General features: G+C 38.2%; 1 long non-coding RNA gene across 8 annotated transcripts in view; it reads right to left on the bottom strand.

The window, feature by feature from the left end:
• Positions 1-20,642, bottom strand: part of LOC102156210 — a 114,144-nt gene that overhangs the window by 8,500 nt on the left and 85,002 nt on the right. For 5 of the 8 annotated variants that reach the window (XR_005362193.1, XR_005362196.1, XR_005362200.1 and 2 more), the window contains 3 exons: positions 10,213-10,396; positions 8,485-8,540; positions 2,024-2,133 (listed from right to left, as the gene is read on the bottom strand). This is a non-coding gene — a long non-coding RNA (uncharacterized LOC102156210). The remainder of the gene's footprint in view (positions 1-2,023; positions 2,134-8,484; positions 8,541-10,212; positions 10,397-20,642) is intronic. The other 3 variants (XR_005362198.1, XR_005362197.1, XR_005362199.1) reach the window with 2 other exon arrangements.

Raw genomic sequence — 20,642 nt, 5'->3', positions numbered from 1 at the left:
AAAAAGAAAGGAAGAAAGAAAGAAAGAAAGAAAGAAAGAAAGAAAGAAAGAAAGAAAGAAAGGAAACAGAATTCTGCATTCTATGAGAACAGGTGTCAGTAAATTAATGTGGGTGTTCTATTATCCAGTGTAGAATTTATGCAAACAAAATTGATGACCTGTTATCTTTATAGCAAAATAAAACAAACAAATAAAGGAGAGGAAGAGTTTCAAGAAGGGTCTTGTGGGAGCTTCTAAACATCAGGCTAACAAAGCTCTAAAATTACAGGGAGCCAGACATACAGACGACAGGAACTCACAGTGGTCCAAGCACCAATGACAAATCAGATGGCCCTGGCTTACATAATAAAAAACATGATTTCAGCTGGTCTCTTCCTGTTATGCACTTTAATTCTTACAGTTTATAAACAAGAAGGAATTGGAAGGTGTTTCTCTCTTCTTTTCCTCATGGATTTAGAGGTGAAGATGAGAAATCAATCGTAGATAGAGTATTGCAAAGGATATTGTCGGTTTGCTTCAAAGTTTCCTAGCCACGACCTCCATGCCACCTTCCACTCTGAGCAGAGCTCTTGGACACACCACAAGGCCTCATGCTCGTGATCCTGTACCTGCCCCATGTGTAAAATAGGACTATTAATTTTATTAATCTCTCTTATCATGTTCAAAGTAGATTATAGTGGGGGAGGGGCCAGGTGACAGGCATCATAAAGATCATTCTGAGTGGTGTCCTGTCTGTTCTTTCCTCCAGAGAGATTATTACTGCTTAAGTTAACAGCATTCACCAAGCTCCCAGTAGAGAGGTTCCAAGTACAGACTCAGGAGTCACACAAACATGGGTTCGAATCCCAGCTCTGCAGCCTGCCAGATATGTGACCTGGACAAATGCCCTGCCTATGCCTCAGTTTCTCACTGGAGAAAATATAAACCCATGTCAAAGCAATATTCTAAAGAATAAGCAAATTATATGGTAGTAAACCTGCAATAACTAATAGCATTAGTGCTATACTTTAAGCAATACAAAGTAATCAATGAACACTTTTTTTCCAATTAAGGATAGGCCACATTCAAAACAGCAAATGATTTTCTCTTAGAAAACAAGACATTTAGCTCATCTGTTTTTAATTTTAATGGCTCTAATTGTAAAAACAGGATCATGAAACTTTATTCAAAATGTAAATTAAATGGAAAGCTAGTCAGACGTATTTTGTATAATTTAGAATGGAGAGAAGATAAAATGGAACAAAAAGGAAAACGTGGGATCCCTGGGTGGCGCAGTGGTTTGGCGCCTGCCTTTGGCCCAGGGCGCGATCCTGGAGACCTGGGATCGAATCCCACAACAGGCTCCCAGTGCATGGAGCCTGCTTCTCCCTCTGCCTGTGTCTCTGCCCCTCTCTCTCTCTCTCTCTCTGTGACTATCATAAATAAAAATAAATTAAAAAAAAAAAAAAGGAAAACGTGAAGATGGTGTGAGCACAAGAGAGGAAAAGGCTTGAGGAAGGCAGGGAGAGGTGGAGAAGAAGGAGGGGCAAGAGAGCAGAGTCAGGAGCCAAAGGGAATGCTGGTTGGAGGCACGTCCTGCAAGTCCTGGGATCTTTGATCATCAGAATAATACCACTCATTCTTTCTGTCTTTTCAAATATTTATTAGTTCATTAGCCATTGGTCGCATTACTTAATTCCATTTAAGATAGTGATAGCAAAAGGAAAATAGCTAATGCTTGGCTGTTGGAACCACAGAACAAGATAAGAGGTTGAAAATGGGAAACCATAAACATATAGGGAAAAGTAAACAAGTAAGAGACACATTCTTCTAGAAGAGAGGAGAGAGAAAAAGGACAAAAACTGAGCCAGGGGTACATGCAAAGTCAAGCAGAAGGAAGAGGAGAATGGAACAGGCAGAGTGGTGCCAAGAAAGCCAAAGCAAAATAGAATTTTACAGAAGAGCTGATAGATAGTGTCTAATGTTGTAAAGGTCAAGCAGGATCAAGGCTAGGAACATTTAAATCTATCTTGGTAAGACTGACCTTCAATGTTTTGATAGTGAGATCTTCTTAAGGGCAATTTGGCAATATGTATTCAGTGTCATTAAAAGGATGTATCCATTGACCCAGCTCTTCTACTTCTAGGACTTTATCTTTAGAAAGGAGTCAAAGATTTGAATAAGAAAAGTAAAGCATGATCATTGTAAAAAAAAAAAAGTATTTTTTATAATAAGTAAGTATATAACAAACATCTAAAAAGAATCACCAGAGGAAGTGGGTTACACAAACAAGGAATATTGATATGTTCAAATGACTATAGTCCTAAAAAACCATGTTTTTAAGTAAAATTTTAAAAATAGAAATATAACATTATGAGATGAGAAAAGTGCATAAATCAGAAGTGTACTGTTCCATGAATTTTTACAAAGTGAACACCATGTAACCACCACGCAGATCAAAAAATAGAACAGTATCAGCATCCTAGAAGTCTCTCTCATGTGCCCACTTGGTCATTACCTCTCCAAAGGTGACCTCTCCTCTGCCTCCTGTCATCATAGATTAGTTTTGCATATTCTTAAACTTTGCATATATGGAATTATCTAGTATGTACTCTATTGTATGTCTTCTCTTGCTCAAAGAAACTATATTCATGAGCTTTTTCCATGTTATAAATATGTCCCAATGTATCTATCCATTCTATCATTGATGGACATTTGGATTGTTTCCAGTTTGTAAATTATTGCAAACAATGTTATGGACATTCCCCTATGTGTCTTTGGTGCCTGTATGTATTTATATCTGCTGGTGTATACCTAGGAGTAAAATTGTTTGGCTGTAGGGTATGTCTGTGTTAAGCTTTAGCTGCTAGCGTCAAATTATCTAAAGGTAGGCGTCCTTAAGCAGTGTACTGTAATTTCAGTTATATTATATTCTTGTCAACAGTTGGTATTGTCAGCCTTTTTAATTATAGAAATTCTGGTGCATAATGGTGGTGTCCCATGTGGTTTTATTTTGTATTTCTGGATGACTATTGAGGTTAAGCAATTTCCTTATATTTATTGACCATTTTAGCATTTTTCACTAAATCTCCTGTCCAGGTCTCTTGCCATCTTTATTAGGCTGTTTCTCTTTCTCTTATTGAATTGTAAGAGTTCTGTGCTCATCCTGGAAAAGATTATTTTATCGTGTGTGTGTGTGTGTGTGTGTGTGTGTAGCAAGTGTTTCCTCCAATTTTGTGGGCTTCCTTTTCACTGTCTTAATTGTGTGTCTTGATAAATCCAAGTTTTTAATTTTAATAAAGTCCAATTTCTCAATATTTTTACAGTGAACATACTTTTCCTATTTAATATTTGCCCACTCCAAGGTCATGAAGATATTCTCTCATTTTCTAGAGACTTTGTTTTATCTTGAATCTTCTATGGATCTATAATCTTCCCGTAATTGATATTTGTAAATAGTGTGAGATAGAGACCAAAAATCATTGAAAAAATTTCTGTTTATCCAACTGACCAGACACCAACAATCAAATAGAAGATACTTTCTTTACCATGGCCTGTCTCAGGCACTCTTAGGTTGGGGGCCGTTTCTGGACTCTGAGCTCTACCAGGGCCTATTGTCTGTACACTGTACTCAGTGTTATGTCACACTGTCTTTCCTTCTACATCTTGGGATTTAATCTGCTCACTTTTTCTAGTTTCTTGAGAGAAGTTTCTAGAACTTAATTTCTCCTCTAATATGTGGATCTGAAACTATAAATATCCCTCTAGGCACAATTTTGTCTATATCTGTATCCCATAAGCTACTTTTTTTTTTAAAAAAGAAAAGTGTATAATAATTTACATGCAGTAAAATTCACACTTTATGTGTGCCATTTGATGAGTTTTGACAAATATATACAGTTATGTAACTACCCTAACCACCACCAAAACCAATGTGTAAAATATTTCCATCCCCTCAGAAAGTTCCTTCCTGCCCTCTGTAGCTTGTCTCCCATCCAGCCCTTCTCAACCACTCATCTTTGTGTATTTTTTGCCTTTTCAGTATGTTATGTAAATGGGATCATACAATGTGTGACCTTTTGTGTATTACTTTTTACACTAACCATAATGCTTTTGGGGATTGATTCATGTTACTCCAAGTATCAGTAGTTTGTTCCTATTTATTTTATGGATTTTCTTATTCATACAGGGGTAAAACATGCTTGTTCTAGACAGCTTTTAGCATCTCACAGTGGATTTGCTTCGTATGTCTTTCATAACTAATAAATACGTATGCATCTTAGTATGCTTTGTTACCTGCCTGCCTTCTTTATTGTAGTGCCTATTTGGTATTTTGAATTATTTTTACTGTTGTTTGACTTATTAAATTGTAAGATTTACTTATTTTCAATACATATCTTTTTCTTAAATATTTTATTTATTTATTCATGAGAGACACACAGAGAGAGGCAGAGACATAAGCAGAAGGAGAAGCAGGCTCCCTGTGGGTGCCTGAGGTGGGACTTGATCTGTGGCTTGCCTTTTTATTTTCTTAATAGTATCTTTATTTCTTTTCTTTTTTTTTTTTTTTTTAAGATTTGATTTATTTATTTGAGGGAGAGAGAGAGCGTGTGTCAGGGTAGGGTCAGAGGGAGAAGCAGACTCCCTGCTGAGTGGGGAGCCTGATGTGGGGCTCAATCCTGGGAATCTGGGATCATGACTGAGCCAAAGACAGACACTTAACACACTGAGCTACCAGGCACCCCCTTAAGAGTATTTTTCAAAGATACTTCCCTTTTATGAACTGCGCTGTCTTTCCTAAGAGATCTTTGCCTACCTTGAGGTCACAAAGATTTTATCCAGTGATTTCCAGTAGATATTTTATACTTAGAAATTTTATAGTTAGGTCTACAATTGATTTCAAGTTTATTTTTATATATGGTATGAGGAAATGGGGTGGGGCTCATTTCTGGGGTCTTTCTTGTGTTCCATTGATTGTTTGTGTCTATCTTTAGGCAAATCTATTGTCCTATTTACTTGGATTACAGAAAGTCTTTAATTAAACTAAAGCAATCTTTCTAAACTTCTTTTTTGGATTTTTATTTTTCCAAAGTTGTTTTTGGGTATTTCCACTGTTTTGATTTTTTCCTATTCAGTTTAACATTGCTTCTCAATTTCCACCCAAAAAGCCTCACTGGGATTTTGCCTAGGATTGTATTGAATCTATAAATCAATGTGAAAAGAAATGACATCTTAATAATACTGAGTCTTCTGATCTATTAACAAGATAAATCTCTTATAAAATCTCTCACTCTGTGGATTTGTTTAATTCTCCTTTTACTAGGTGGGGTTTCATTTATGTATTTTGAAGCAATGTTATTAGATGCATAAAATATAGAATCATTATATGTTACTATTGGTGTAATTAACTTTTTATCATTGCAAAATGCTCCTATTATTTCCTGTAATGCTCTTGTCCAAAGTCTTCTTTGCTCAATATTTATATTGCTATACCCCAATTTTCTTTTGGTTAGTGTTTGTGTGGTATATTTTTTCTATCCCTTTACTTTTAACTTCTATGTGTCTTACATTTAAGATGTATCTCTTATAAGCAGCACAGACTTTGCTTTGCTTTGCTTCAGTCTGATGGTTTTTTACTTACCATAGGTAGAACATTTAATATTTTATGCAATTCCTTGCATAGTTGTATTTATAGCTAACAAATCACTATTTGTTTTCTACTTGCCTGATCCGTTTTGCTTTCCCTTTTACTCCTTTCTTTCTTTTTTTTTTAAAGATTTTATTTTTTTTAATTTTTATTTATTTATGATAGTCACACAGAGAGAGAGAGAGAGGCAGAGACAGGCAGAGGGAGAAGCAGGCTCCATGCACCGGGAGCCCGACTCGGGATTCGATCCCGGGTCTCCAGGATCGCGCCCTGGGCGAAAGGCAGGCGCCAAACCGCTGCGCCACCCAGGGATCCCCTTTTACTCCTTTCTTTTAAAAAATTACTTGGTGTTAATAATTTTTAAAATTATCATTGCATTTTCTTTTAGTGGTAATCCTAAATATTAAAACATGTAGCTTCCTCTTCATTTAATCCACTGTCAATTAGCATTTTTACCATTTTCCAGACAATGGAAAACCTTATAATTTCATTTATCCTCCTCTTTCTCTTTTCACTATTTTTGTCATCATTTAAATTATATATACATTTAGAATCCTACAAAGCATTATTAATCCTTTTTACAGTCATTGTTAATCCATACTTACTCACATTTTACATCTTTGATTTTTATTCCCTTCTGAATTTTTGTGTTTAAAGGATCAATTTTTACGTCTTCCCAAAAACTTCTCTTTAGTTTCTCTTCAAATATACGTTCACTCACAACACATCTTTTTTTCAGTTTTTGTTTTTTTTTAAAGACAAAGAGAATGCTTTTATAAGATTTTATTTATTTATTCATGAGAGACACAGAGAGAGGCAGAGACATAGGCAGAGGGAGAAGCAGGCTGTCAGCAGGGAGCCTGATGTGGGATTTGATCCCAGGACCCTGGGATCGCACCCTGAGCCAAAGGCAGATGCCAACCACTGAGCCACCAAGGTGTCCCAGTTTTTGTCTGTCTTAAATGTGGTTATTTTACTTTAATTTATCCAGGATATTTCCTCTGGATATTAAATTCCAGAAAGGCAATGTCTTTCTTCTGGGATTTTAAAGATATTACTCAATTTTCTTTGATTCCATAATTTTGCTTTGAGAATTCAGCCTCAATATTATTGTTCTTTGTAAAGTTATATGGTTTTTTTTCTGGCTGGCTTAAAATTTTTTTCTTTTCTTTAGTTTCAGCAGTGTTAGTAAAAAGTGCCCTGGTCTAGTTTTCTTTTTATGTATACTATTCAGTTTTTGTAACACTTCCTAAATCTGTTTGATGTATTTCATCCATTTATAAGAATTTTTGGCCATTTTCTCTTAGAATGTTGCTTTACCCATTCTCCTACTCACATTCCAGGATTCTAGTTTCATGCATATTATCTTTTCCTATTGTCTCATGTTCCTGGTATGCTATTCTCTGTACTTTCCATGTTGCTCTTCTCTGTGCTATTTTCCAGATAACTAATCCTCCTTCCCACTGTGTCTAGTTACTTTTAAATGTATTTGTTGTGTTCCTAATTACAATGTTATGCTTTTCTGATATAGAATTTCCACTGAATCCTTTTTTATAGTTTCTAATTATCTTCCAAAACTTCATTTCTTGTCATCTAATTTGTCAAACATATTCATTAAAATTATTTTAAAGTCTGTTTTTGATAATTCCATGGTTGTCACTTTTCATCATTTTTATCTATTTAGTCCAATCTGGTAAAACTGGTAATTTTTCAAGGTTGTAACATATTTTAACACAATCATAACACAATTTTAGAGATTCTGTCTACTTTGTTCTTGGTGTAGAAATTAATTTTCTCCTGGTAAGCAGTCTGAGTAAGGCCAGAAGAACTTGGCAATATCGGACATTTGGATGGTTTGAGACTGGCTTTTAGTTTTGGTGATGGCTGATCTTTTACTGGTTTGCTTTTTTCCCTTGAGATGAAGCTATTCCTTCATCTCAATGGAGGCTCGTGTGTTTACTTGGACTCCTCCTTAGGGGTTTCTGAACTCTTCTTTTTATTTCTCCTAACAATATTGGAAACCCAAGTGTTCTTAGCTTGGGTGTTTTTATCAGCTACCTCCATATTGACCCTTTGGCCTCTCACTCAGAGGCCAAAATGCATAGTACATTTTTCTTTTCTCATCTTTCTTTTTTCTTGACCCTTTGAATTCTGGAACATAGTCATTTTTGCCACCCCTCAACCCCTTGTTTGTTTGCCCTATGTCTCCTGAAGTGCTTAGGAATAGAGATAGACACTTTAAGGGGGAACACAGGAGAAACATTGATCTTATAACAATGCAGTTCCCTTCTCTCTAGGATTCCAGTCCCTCTAGGTCCTTCTCCAATGCTCTGTCTAGATGTATTTCTGATATTTTATCCAGTTTCTGTAATTGCTTTCTGAAAAAGGTTGATTTGATATGGTCTATTCCATTACAGCCTGAAGAAATCCATGTTTTAAGCTATTTCATCACATAGGAATGTACTTCCAGTATCATACTAAATTTAGAAGATATTATATTAAACAGAAATTTAAAATTTTTTTAAAGATTTATTTACTTTAGAGAGAGGGAGAGCATGAGTGTGAATGGGGGGGGGGGGGGCAGAGGGAGAGAATCCCTAACAGACTCCCTGCTGAGTGCAAAACCCAGCCATGAGGCCTGATCTCATGACCCATGAGATCATAACCTGAGCCAAATTACGGGTTGGAAGCTCAAGTGACTGAGCCACTTACACATTCCTTGTTTTTTAAATTTATGAAACAAATGATATAGACATGATAGATATATATTAAATATAAAATTGGTATTATACACATAGATACACATATGAAAGAAATACACCATGGTAGTTGATTTCAAGTAATGACATTATACTTACTTTTCAATAGTTTCCAAATGTTCTGCAGTGCTTTACTTTGGCAGTAAGCAAAAGACCTGTTGTTTTAAAAATAAATGTTTAGCAAAGTATAGTTAACAGGCTAACAGAAAGTTAAGCTGCTAGACGTTTTTATTCTCAGAAGAACCTGAGGCCAGAAAGGGTTTAATTTGGACTGGGTTCAAAGCAATTGGCTGATTCCCTGGGGAGAGGTCAGCTTTCAGGATCTTATGCCCCTGGCATGGGAACAGACTGTGTGTGTAAGCACTGTGGAGGGAGGAGAAAGATCATATTGGTCTTTTCAGCAAGTTTGGTATGAGCTTGGGAGTCAGATGAAACTTCCTTTAATTGTTCTTTATCAGCTATGCCATTACCTTGGTCTCTCCTGTCTGGGCACAGCCTCTGGCATTGTTTTCCATCTTGTAAATGTATTACCCCCTCATAGGGATAGGTTACTGTATTTGTAGAAAATAACTGTAGTTTGATCTGGTCCCCCTTGCTCCCTTTTCTAGGGCAAGGAGGAGCATTCGCTGTACCACAATATGTGAAGCATGGGAAAATTTTGGAATTATCCAACCTCTCAAAAGTATTCAACACATGAAAATTATATCATTCCAAAAATTTCTCCAGTAGGATAGCTCCTCACAGCTTACTTAACAGAATGCTCTCTGTTTCCCTTATTCTAGATTTAATTAGTACTAATCTCACGGAAAATCTCCATCTCTTCTCCACAGTTAACTTTGAATTTATCTTTGGTGGCAAATGCAGCACAGCAGAGTGTAGGTCATTAAGCTCCCAGGTCCTGGGCCAGACAGCTGGGGTTTGAACCCCAGCTCATGCATTTATACATTAAATATATTCTTATTTTCTATTATGAGTTAAGCTCTTTTTGGGAAATACCTTGTACTAGTGGTGTTATCTCAGACAATTCACTTAACCTTCACTTAACCTCACTGTGGTACAGTGAGAATAATAAGAGGAATTCACATTTGACCAATAGTTTCCAGTTTTGTCTTCACACACATTATCCCATTGATTCTATTGTCAAGGCAGGTCTTATTATCCCAATTTTTCATAAAGAAGGGCAATTTTAGGATTTTTCCTGATATCTAGTTCTCCCTACTAATGTTATAGAAAATAACACTGGATCTCCATAACATTTCTTTCCTCATAAAGTTAATAGTATCTTAACTGCTTTTTGATAAAATAGATACTTATGCTCACTCGCTCCTTTTCTTTCTTTTTAGCATTATAAATAGATGCCAAAACAGAAATAATCATTTTCCTTTTGATTTTGAATCAAAAGGAATTTTGCATTTGAATCATCTAAATTATTTTGAATTTGAATAATCAAATTCCTTTTAATCTGATTTGGATTTAGGGGGGAAAAATCTAGGAGGCCAGTGGGCCTTTCCTTCCCCTCTGCTTTACTTCACCTCATCTAAATCAGAAGTCTGTCCCTAGTCCAGTACCCTTCCTACCTGACAGCTCAGGGCACAGGAATTCTTCATGTACAGACTTTTGTTGACTGTGGCAAGGGACCCTCAGCAGAGGCTAAAGTGAAAAGAATCCCAATTCCTTCTGAAATAGCAATACTTGGAGTCACCTTACTTTTACCAGCTGAAAATAGAGCTCAGTGTCATGTCCTAAGTAAGTTCTCTTCACTCCGCCTTTCCTTTTCCAATTACTTGGAAATGCCCATAATTTAAGGGAATACTTTTATCTGCTCACCATTGACAGAATCCAGGTAAGATGATGTTCTCATAGAAGGAAATGTCAGAACAGCGAGTTTGAAGTTTAATCTCAGGTTGGCACATTCTGGTGAGGGGATCTCTCATCTGGTCACATCGCCTTTGAGAGGATCTTAGAGTCCAGCTTTCTTTTCCCCAGAATCATTCATTTTCTGTCTGAGCTGCTGTGTGAGACACATGACAAAGAAAGACACTTAATTAGGTGACCGTTGTCACCAAGGAGTGTCGGGGAAAACAGAGAAACTGATTGTCAACCTCAGCTGAGGCATTAAGTGGTTCATTTAAAAGAAACAATATTAGTGTTAAACACTGCTTTTTGGGATCATGTTAGTTCCAACAGTATTTTATTTCAGTTTTGAAATGGTTAAAAGTCAAAGGACAAGAATCCTAGGGACTAGAGGAAAGAAAGAAAAAGAGGTTTGATAAAACCTGAGAAAAGATGAGACATCAAAGAGCTGATATTCTGAATGTAGGAAACCACTATTTTTTGAAGATTTTGTTTATTTGACTGAGAGAGAGAGAGAGAGAGAGATGGAGCAGAGGGAGCAGCAGAGGGAGAGGGAAAAGCAGACTCCCCGTTGAGCAGAGAGCCCAACATAGGGCTGGATTCCAGACCCTGGGATCATGACCTGAGCAGAAGACAGCAGACGCTTCACCAGCTGAGCCACCCAGATGCCCTGTGAAGAGCATTTTGAAGGAAGACAGGGGGGTTCTCAGAAAGAACATTCACCTATACATCTGTAATTCCAGAGAAGTTTATCCTTCTTAGGTGTATATGCATGCATGAACTTACTGGGCAGTACATATGTAGTACACATGAGAAATAGCATTTCCTGAGTTCTTACCATGACTCAAACTGTGTGCTAACCTCTACATATGCATTTTCCTAATTAGTTCCCACAACTATCCTATGGTTTAGAACTTTTGTTGTCTTCATTTTACCAAACAGTTGAGCAGGTAAGAAATCAGGCCACGGTCACACTGCCAGTAAGTGGCAAATGTGGGAATCTGTGTGTGTGAACATATATTTCCAATACTTTAGCCCGTTAAATCCTTAACACTGTATCATATTGGGAGAATTTGTTCCAGATGTTCTAAAAAGGATTAAGATATGGACTTAAGAAAAATGATGATGTTAGGATAGGTAAAATGACCCAGAACTGCTGATGATGTCAGAAGGATTCACTATCAGTGACTAAGTAGAAGGTTAACCTGATTAAAAGATGAAAAGAAATAGAGGGGAAGGTACAAATATTTGACCTTCCAGATACTTTTCATTAAATCAAAATCAGATTAGTCAAAATGAAATTAACTATCCAGTTTAGACTTATTTCTATTTATAGTTCTAATAAAAGAACATAAATGTATATATTATCAGAAAGCAATTAAAATCTAAATCTCATATATGCCTTAGAAATTTTTCAGGACCATCTTTAGTAATTTCCCACTTATCTCCAGGAATATCACAAAAACATGAAATCTAAAAGCCAAAAAGAGAGAGTACATTTATTTACCAATAGCAAACAGAATTCAGTAAAAAGACCTGAACTCAGGGCCTGCAGCCACCATGTCCAGTTGTGTGACCAGAACATTCCCTCAAACTCCTTGCATGAGATAGCCTCTAATGACTCCCCTTTACCTGCTGCTTTCTCAACTGGAGGCCATTTTGCTTTTTATACCTCATACCCATGTATAATTTTCCCCCTCTTCCAAAACCCTCAGTATCCAAGGGCCCCATGAACCTACCACTTATCACTGTGGCCTTCTGATTTCCTGGCCTTCTGCTTCAAGGCCCTCTCCATACCCATGTCCTCCACCATTGTGGTGAGGAGGACCCCCACATAAGATGACTTCAGTCTGTCAGGCTCTGGATTGGCTCCATTCCAGACCAAGCATCCGTTCCTTTACTCAGTGGTCATCACTGGGTGTGTGCTCAATGCCAGGTATGCCTGCTCTGATGAGCACTTCTTCTAGCGCACTGAGTCAAGAGCTGCTGCTGGTGTGAAGATGCAGCCCAAACTTGAGCACTCGAGCAGCTGTGTCCTGCGTCCTGCTGTTGCCCTTGGTAGTTCCCTCTCTCATCTCCAGAGATGTGATCTCATAACTGATACTCTCACCTCACACCTCCCGCATCCCTTCTCTTCCACTCCTGCCCCAACTCCCTGTTGACAATCTTGCTTTCTGCTTCACTAATAAGACAAAAGACATTACAACTATCTTTCCACCCCCCAAGTATGCAGAATATCCAGGTGTGTACATGCCTTTCTCTCCCATCACCTTACTGTGGAAGATTTCTCCACTTTTATGCTCTGTGATCTCTGAAGAGTCTTTGATCATGAGTTTTAAGTTTCTCTATGCAACCAGTCCTTCTGCTGGATCGTCCTTTTAGTACATGAATACCATCCACTGTCTGCCTTGGCCTCACTTACTTTGTCATCTACTGAGTCATTTTTCCTGCTGACCTCAACAAAACTCCTTGAAGTAGACTAGACTGTGAGTCTCTGTTTCATTACCCTCTACTCATTCTTTCAGCTCATTCCAATCTGGTTTCTCTTCCCAACATTCAGCTAACGCTGTGTTTGGGAAGTCTCCCGTGATTCTCCTGGTGCCAAATCCAGGGGACACTTACCTGTCCTTATCTACCCACCCTCTTCAGTAGTATTTTACACATGTGAACATTTGCTTCTTTTTGAGGAACTCTTTTTGGTTGGCTTCAAATCACCACATTTTCTTAATTCTCTTCCTACAATTTTGGCTGATGATTCTTAGTCTTCTGTGCTGACTCTATCTCCTCCACCTAACTTCTAAATGGTGGGTAGCCTCACAGTTTAATCCCCAATCCTCTTGGCTGCTTATACCTTCTCTCTCTCCAGATTTAGTGCCTTAAAAACCACTTGGAGGGCCATGATTCCCAATTCCTCACTTCTCCCCCAAAACTCCAGACTCATGTTCAACTGTGTATTTGATATCAACATGTGGATGTTCAATAAGTATTTCAAACTCAGTATTCCACAAACAGAATAATGAATTCTGCCCGCCACTACTTTGTACTCCCTCTGCCCCCACTTCTTTTTCTCTCACTCAGTAGCTATCATCTCACCACTCACTCAAGCCCAAAACATACATACATACAAATCAGGCAAACAAAGGGATGGATCATCTTTTATTCCTTCCTTTCTTTGTCTTTCATATTGGATCCATCACGTGGTTGGCTTTATCACTTACTACTATCTAACCTCTAATTTATTTTTCTTACTTGTCAATTCCTCCTCTATCAGATGGTCAGCTTCATGAGAGGAGAGTTTTGGGTTTGTTTTGTTCTCTTCCAGAAGAGTGCCTGGTACACAGGACACCTGTGGCTATAAATATTTGCTGAATAAAAGGCTTGAGGTCAAATCCCTTTACCTCTTCCTGAGCCTGTTGTAGCCTGAAAGACTATAACATTTGACCACATTTCTCCACTCAAAGCAAAAGGCCATACAGCAAATAACTCATGGGATGATATTTCTGTTAAATTTCAAAATCATTGGGGCATCTGAGTGGCTCAGTAGGTTAAGCATCTGACTCTTGATTGTGGCTCAAGTTATGATCTCAGGGTCATGGGATTGAGCCCCAAGTTGGGCTCTGCACTCAGCATGGAGTCTGATCAAGATTCTCTCTCTCTCTCCCTCTTCCTTTGCCCCTCCCATCATTCACACACTCTCTTTAAAATAAATAAAATAAAATAAATCTTTAAAAAATAAATTTCAAAATCATTGATCTCTTCATGTAATTTTTTTTTTGTTTCTCTTACCATGGAAGACATGGAGTAGAGCTAACATGGTCAGTAAATCAGAGAAAAAGGCCATAACACAGTAGCTTCGTTTTTGTCCAAAGCTTTAAAATTAAGTAGTCAGAGTCAGCTCTCTCATTCCAGTGGCTTTCCTACAGGCAAATAATCTGAGGCTTAGCACAGTGCAGTAATTTGGCTAGGTCACAAAGCTGCTGAGTAGGACCTCCCAGCTTACATTGTGGTTTTCTGATGTTTAGACCAGAATGCTGATATGTAGACTCATTCATGTATACTAATTACACTATCCAGTGTATGGCCTTTTTTAGACACTTATAATCAGATGGATTTGTGCATGTTGTATTACCCTGTTGTCCTTTTAAAGTTACTATTGATTCTCAGAATCCATTCCTAGAGGAAGAATCAATCTACGTATGAAGTAGCATATATGTGCTAGAGAATTTGAACCTGGGCCTACCACGAGGCAAACCCCACTTGGGTTTAACTATAGCCCATATGTACTTTATCTAGGGGAGTAAAACATAAATGTGTTCTTGATTAATCCATTTTGATTCACTGTATATTTGTATCAGGATTTTATTCAAAGATCAGATTTTGGAAAGCATTGTGAAAATTGGGATATGCTGTGTTGGGGTTCAATTCCAAATTTATGAACTGGAAACAAAACTAAAGATTCTGGTGATCTCGCTTTACTTTGAACATGAGCCCATAGAGTGGGAGGAACTGTTGAAAGCTTTTTTACTGGAAGGGATCCAAGAGCCTATTGATTGGGTATCACATTTTATGTATCCAAATCTTTATTTTAAAACCATAGGAAGCAAATAAATGGAGGTATAGCCAGAGCTTTCATCTTAATACACATGGACAGAAGCAAAACTACATAATTTTAAAACATGCTGAACGCACAGAAAGTTAGTTTTATGGCTACAAACTAATGTAACAAACTGGTGGAGGAGAATTAAATGTGCTAGTTTGAGGGTTTCCTAGCAAAAACCTATCACTTATATAGAAACTTTTCACCGTATGCTGATGGCTGGGCTCAGGAAAGGAATAGCTGAATCTAAAAAAGATGCTTATTCTTCCATTGGTTAGAGAGTCCACAGTAGGTCAAAATCACATATCAGTTCAGTATGGAGAATTTTTTTTTTCCTTTGGGTAATGCACATTTCAGCATAAATTTCACTTTTCCCAGAAAACAGTCTTATCCTTTTAGAGTAGATCTTTTTTTTTTTTTTTTTAAGAGTAATCTCTACACTAAGCGTGAGGTTGGAACTCACAATCCCCGAGATCAAGAGTCACATGCTTCTCTGACTAAGCCAGAGAGGCACTAGATCTTTGACTTGTGTTTTTCACAGAATGTTGTCTGTATCTTGTCAGATCGTTTATAATACTGTATTGAAAGCATGTATTTCCTTTTATGATTCTCTCCTATCAAGGCCAAGCCCTTCTTATTTTCTATTGTGTGTTCTGCATTGCACATAATAGATATTAAAAATATGTGCAGATGAAATAAATGCATGGATAGGAAATGTATAGGTGTAAGCATGTGCTCTCATGTGTGTGTGCACACACGTGTGTGCACGGACACACATGAAGAACACCAGACACAAAGATGAACCAAATGTGCAGTTAAGAATGATGGACTCTCTGGGACCTCAGATGAGTTGGTGGTAACTGAAGTCTGGGTGCATTGAGGAAAGAAATTAGAAATTAGATCCATTCTGGGCCTTGAAAGGTGAGTGGTAGGAGGTTGATAATGATCAGGCTAGATGCAGGGAACTGCAGATCAGCGTGGGACTGGGGATAAAAGCCAGTCCTGAAACTGTGTCTTTGGGTGTGCCTGTTGGGTCAGATCCTGAGAGTATTAACTTTTATGCTACACTTCTGTCTCAGCACTCCTGTGTGTGTCACCCACACACACAGCAGACTCTTGAGTTTTCCTAGAAGCATTTGCCAGGCCGTCACAACACTCTTCTGTGTGTGTGTGTTGTTCTAGCTGCAGCTTTCGCTCAAAAGATTTGGTGCCTCTGCCCACCTCATCAGCTTTATCTTGTCTTGAAATAATTTAAAATATTTTCATCTAAAACTACTTAGATTTTTTTTCTCTATTGTTCCTGTTCAGTAGTTGTGTTGCTCATGGAAGGACAATCTGATAGTATAGACAAATGCTAAAAATAAAACTTAATTATCATCGTATTCTCTCAGCCTCTCCGTGTTACTGAGCAGAGTGAGAGGACATCTCCAAATAAATGATGAAGATATCTGGTTACTAACAGTCCCAGTGGCTCACCTGCTGCCCTGGAGGCTATGAAGGAGACAGCATAGTACTGTTGGTTCTCTATGCACACATCATGGGTGTTGGGGGTGGGGGTGGGGGGCTTGGCTCACCAACGGGAGGTGGAAAGTGACAAGTTGGCAGAGACAACTTGGTTTTGAATGAAAGATATTATTGTACACAGCCTGAGACAATGAGGAGACATGGATGCTGGGAGGCTGCAGAGTCGAAATATGGAGGATTTGGACTCAACCTGCCCCCTGCATTAAGAGAAACCTCTTTGAGAGAATGAATCAGTATAATCAACAAATCAGGGCAGTGTTCTAGGCAATTAGTTGCCAAGGCTATTGTGCAGAGTGTGTTAATTAGCACACGCTTTTATTTCTTCTCCCTCCCTATTGGCTAAGCTTAATATAGTAACACACATGATTATGTAAAACCATTAATGACTGTATTCTGGCAATTTTTTTAAGCATCAGCAAGTGGAGGGGGAAACGCAGAGATGAAGATCTAACTGTGTTCTGTTCATACTTCTGGGTCACAGCTGGGGTGCCAGAACTAGCTGACAACGGGGAAAGGCTGAGTATGGGTGCACTCAGTTCCCCCTCCGTGAGTGGTCTGGTGAACTCCGTGCCAGACATGGGTCAGGAGGAGGAGAGAATCTCTGTCTAGGTCCCTGTGTTACTTGGGACTAGGATCTTAGGTAGTAAATTAGACACTTCTTTATAGCTTTGGTCTATATTTCCTGGCTTCAAAGCAATATATAGTAAAGAAGAGGTTCAGCAAAACTTTAGAAACAAAGGGATAATGCAAGTCAGGTAGAGCTGTTACCAAGATTGCATCCACTGGTTAGGGTCTGAAATAAGGTCAGTTGAGGCAAAACCTAGTATTTGCCTAAGAGTCAACAAATCTTGGCAGCTAGCTTCAAAGGAGCAAATACCTCTTTTTTTCTAAAGTTATAGCTCATTTGTTAATGTATTGATTTAAGCCAAAATGTAAATGATTCTAAGTGTGTGTGGCTTGAGGTAAAAGAAACTTTTTTTTTTATTTTAAAATTTCCATTCAGTAATGTCTTCCTTCTATTGCTCTTGTTTGATGCTTACCCTTTATTTTTTTTTTTTTTTTTTTTTGTTTTGTTTTTGTTTTTTTTTTTTTATTGGTGTTCAATTTACTAACATACAGAATAACACCCAGTGCCCGTCACCCATTCACTCCCACCCCCCGCCCTCCTCCCCTTCTACCACCCCTAGTTCGTTTCCCAGAGTTAGCAGTCTTTACGTTCTGTCTCCCTTTCTGATATTTCCCACACATTTCTTCTCCCTTCCCTTATTTTCCCTTTCACTATTATTTATATTCCCCAAATGAATGAGAACATATAATGTTTGTCCTTCTCCAACTGACTTACTTCACTCAGCATAATACCCTCCAGTTCCATCCACGTTGAAGCAAATGGTGGGTATTTGTCATTTCTAATAGCTGAGTAATATTCCATTGTATACATAAACCACATCTTCTTTATCCATTCATCTTTCGTTGGACACCGAGGCTCCTTCCACAGTTTGGCTATAGTGGCCATTGCTGCTAGAAACATCGGGGTGCAGGTGTCCCGGCGTTTCATTGCATTTGTATCTTTGGGGTAAATCCCCAACAGTGCAATTGCTGGGTCGTAGGGCAGGTCTATTTTTAACTGTTTGAGGAACCTCCACACAGTTTTCCAGAGTGGCTGCACCAGTTCACATTCCCACCAACAGTGTAGGAGGGTTCCCTTTTCTCCGCATCCTCTCCAACATTTGTGGTTTCCTGCCTTGTTAATTTTCCCCATTCTCACTGGTGTGAGGTGGTATCTCATTGTAGTTTTGATTTGTATTTCCCTGATGGCAAGTGATGCAGAGCATTTTCTCATATGCATGTTGGCCATGTCTATGTCTTCCTCTGTGAGATTTCTGTTCATGTCTTTTGCCCATTTCATGATTGGATTGTTTGTTTCTTTGGTGTTGAGTTTAATAAGTTCTTTATAGATCTTGGAAACTAGCCCTTTATCTGATATGTCATTTGCAAATATCTTCTCCCATTCTGTAGGTTGTCTTTGAGTTTTGTTGACTGTATCCTTTGCTGTGCAAAAGCTTCTTATCTTGATGAAGTCCCAATAGTTCATTTTTGCTTTTGTTTCTTTTGCCTTTGTGGATGTATCTTGCAAGAAGTTACTATGGCCGAGTTCAAAAAGGGTGTTGCCTGTGTTCTTCTCTAGGATTTTGATGGAATCTTGTCTCACATTTAGATCTTTCATCCATTTTGAGTTTATCTTTGTGTATGGTGAAAGAGCGTGGTCTAGTTTCATTCTTCTGCATGTGGATGTCCAATTTTCCCAGCACCATTTATTGAAGAGACTGTCTTTCTTCCAATGGATAGTCTTTCCTCCTTTATCGAATATTAGTTGCCCATAAAGTTCAGGGTCCACTTCTGGATTCTCTATTCTGTTCCACTGATCTATGTGTCTGTTTTTGTGCCAGTACCACACTGTCTTGATGACCACAGCTTTGTAGTACAACCTGAAATCTGGCATTGTGATGCCCCCAGATATGGTTTTCTTTTTTAAAATTCCCCTGGCTATTCGGGGTCTTTTCTGATTCCACACAAATCTTAAAATAATTTGTTCTAACTCTCTGAAGAAAGTCCATGGTATTTTGATAGGGATTGCATTAAACGTGTATATTGCCCTGGGTAACATTGACATTTTCACAATATTAATTCTGCCAATCCATGAGCATGGAATATTTTTCCATCTCTTTGTGTCTTCCTCAATTTCTTTCAGAAGTGTTCTATAGTTTTGAGGGTATAGATCCTTTACATCTTTGGTGAGGTTTATTCCTAGGTATCTTATGCTTTTGGGTGCAATTGTAAATGGGATTGACTCCTTAATTTCTCTTTCTTCAGTCTCATTGTTAGTGTATAGAAATGCCACTGACTTCTGGGCATTGATTTTGTATCCTGCCACGCTACCGAATTGCTGTATGAGTTCTAGCAATCTTGGGGTGGAGACTTTTGGGTTTTCTATGTAGAGTATCATGTCATCGGCGAAGAGAGAGAGTTTGACTTCTTCTTTGCCAATTTGAATGCCTTTAATGTCTTTTTGTTGTCTGATTGCTGAGGCTAGGACTTCCAGTACTATGTTGAATAGCAGTGGTGAGAGTGGACATCCCTGTCTTGTTCCTGATCTTAGGGGAAAGGCTCCCAGTGCTTCCCCATTGAGAATGATATTTGCTGTGGGCTTTTCATAGATGGCTTTTAAGATGTCGAGGAATGTTCCCTCTATCCCTACACTCTGAAGAGTTTTAATCAGGAATGGATGCTGTATTTTGTCAAATGCTTTCTCTGCATCCAATGAGAGGATCATATGGTTCTTGGTTTTTCTCTTGCTGATATGATGAATCACATTGATTGTTTTACGGGTGTTGAACCAGCCTTGTGTCCCAGGGATAAATCCTACTTGGTCATGGTGAATAATTTTCTTAATGTACTGTTGGATCCTATTGGCCAGTATCTTGTTGAGAATTTTTGCATCCATGTTCATCAGGGATATTGGTCTGTAATTCTCCTTTTTGGCGGGGTCTTTGTCTGGCTTTGGAATTAAGGTGATGCTGGCTTCATAGAACGAATTTGGAAGTACTCCATCTCTTTCTATCTTTCCAAACAGCTTTAGGAGAATAGGTATGATTTCTTCTTTAAACGTTTGATAAAATTCCCCTGGGAAGCCATCTGGCCCTGGACTCTTGTGTCTTGGGAGGTTTTTGATGACTGCTTCAATTTCCTCCCTGGTTATTGGCCTGTTCAGGTTTTCTATTTCTTCCTGTTCCAGTTTTGGTAGTTTGTGGCTTTCCAGGAATGCGTCCATTTCTTCTAGATTGCCTAATTTATTGGCGTATAGCTGTTCATAATATGTTTTTAAAATCGTTTGTATTTCCTTGGTGTTGGTAGTGATCTCTCCTTTCTCATTCATGATTTTATTAATTTGAGTCTTCTCTCTCTTCTTTTTAATAAGGCTGGCTAATGGTTTATCTATCTTATTAATTCTTTCAAAGAACCAACTCCTGGTTCTGTTGATCTGTTCCACAGTTCTTCTGGTCTCGATTTCGTTAAGTTCTGCTCGAATCTTTATTAACTCCCTTCTTCTCTTGGGTGTAGGATCTATTTGCTGTTTTTTCTCTAGCTCCTTTATGTGTAAGGTTAGCTTTTGTATTTGAGTTCTTTCCAGTTTTTGAATGGATGCTTGTATTGCGATGTATTTCCCCCTTAGGACTGCTTTTGCTGCATCCCAAAGATTTTGAACGGTTGTATCTTCATTCTC

Source organism: Canis lupus, chromosome 7 (genome assembly GCF_011100685.1).
Source record: "Canis lupus familiaris isolate Mischka breed German Shepherd chromosome 7, alternate assembly UU_Cfam_GSD_1.0, whole genome shotgun sequence".
Lineage (NCBI taxonomy): Eukaryota > Metazoa > Chordata > Mammalia > Carnivora > Canidae > Canis > Canis lupus.
Note: the sequence above shows the minus strand (reverse complement) of the source record. Positions and strands in the feature narration are given on the sequence as shown.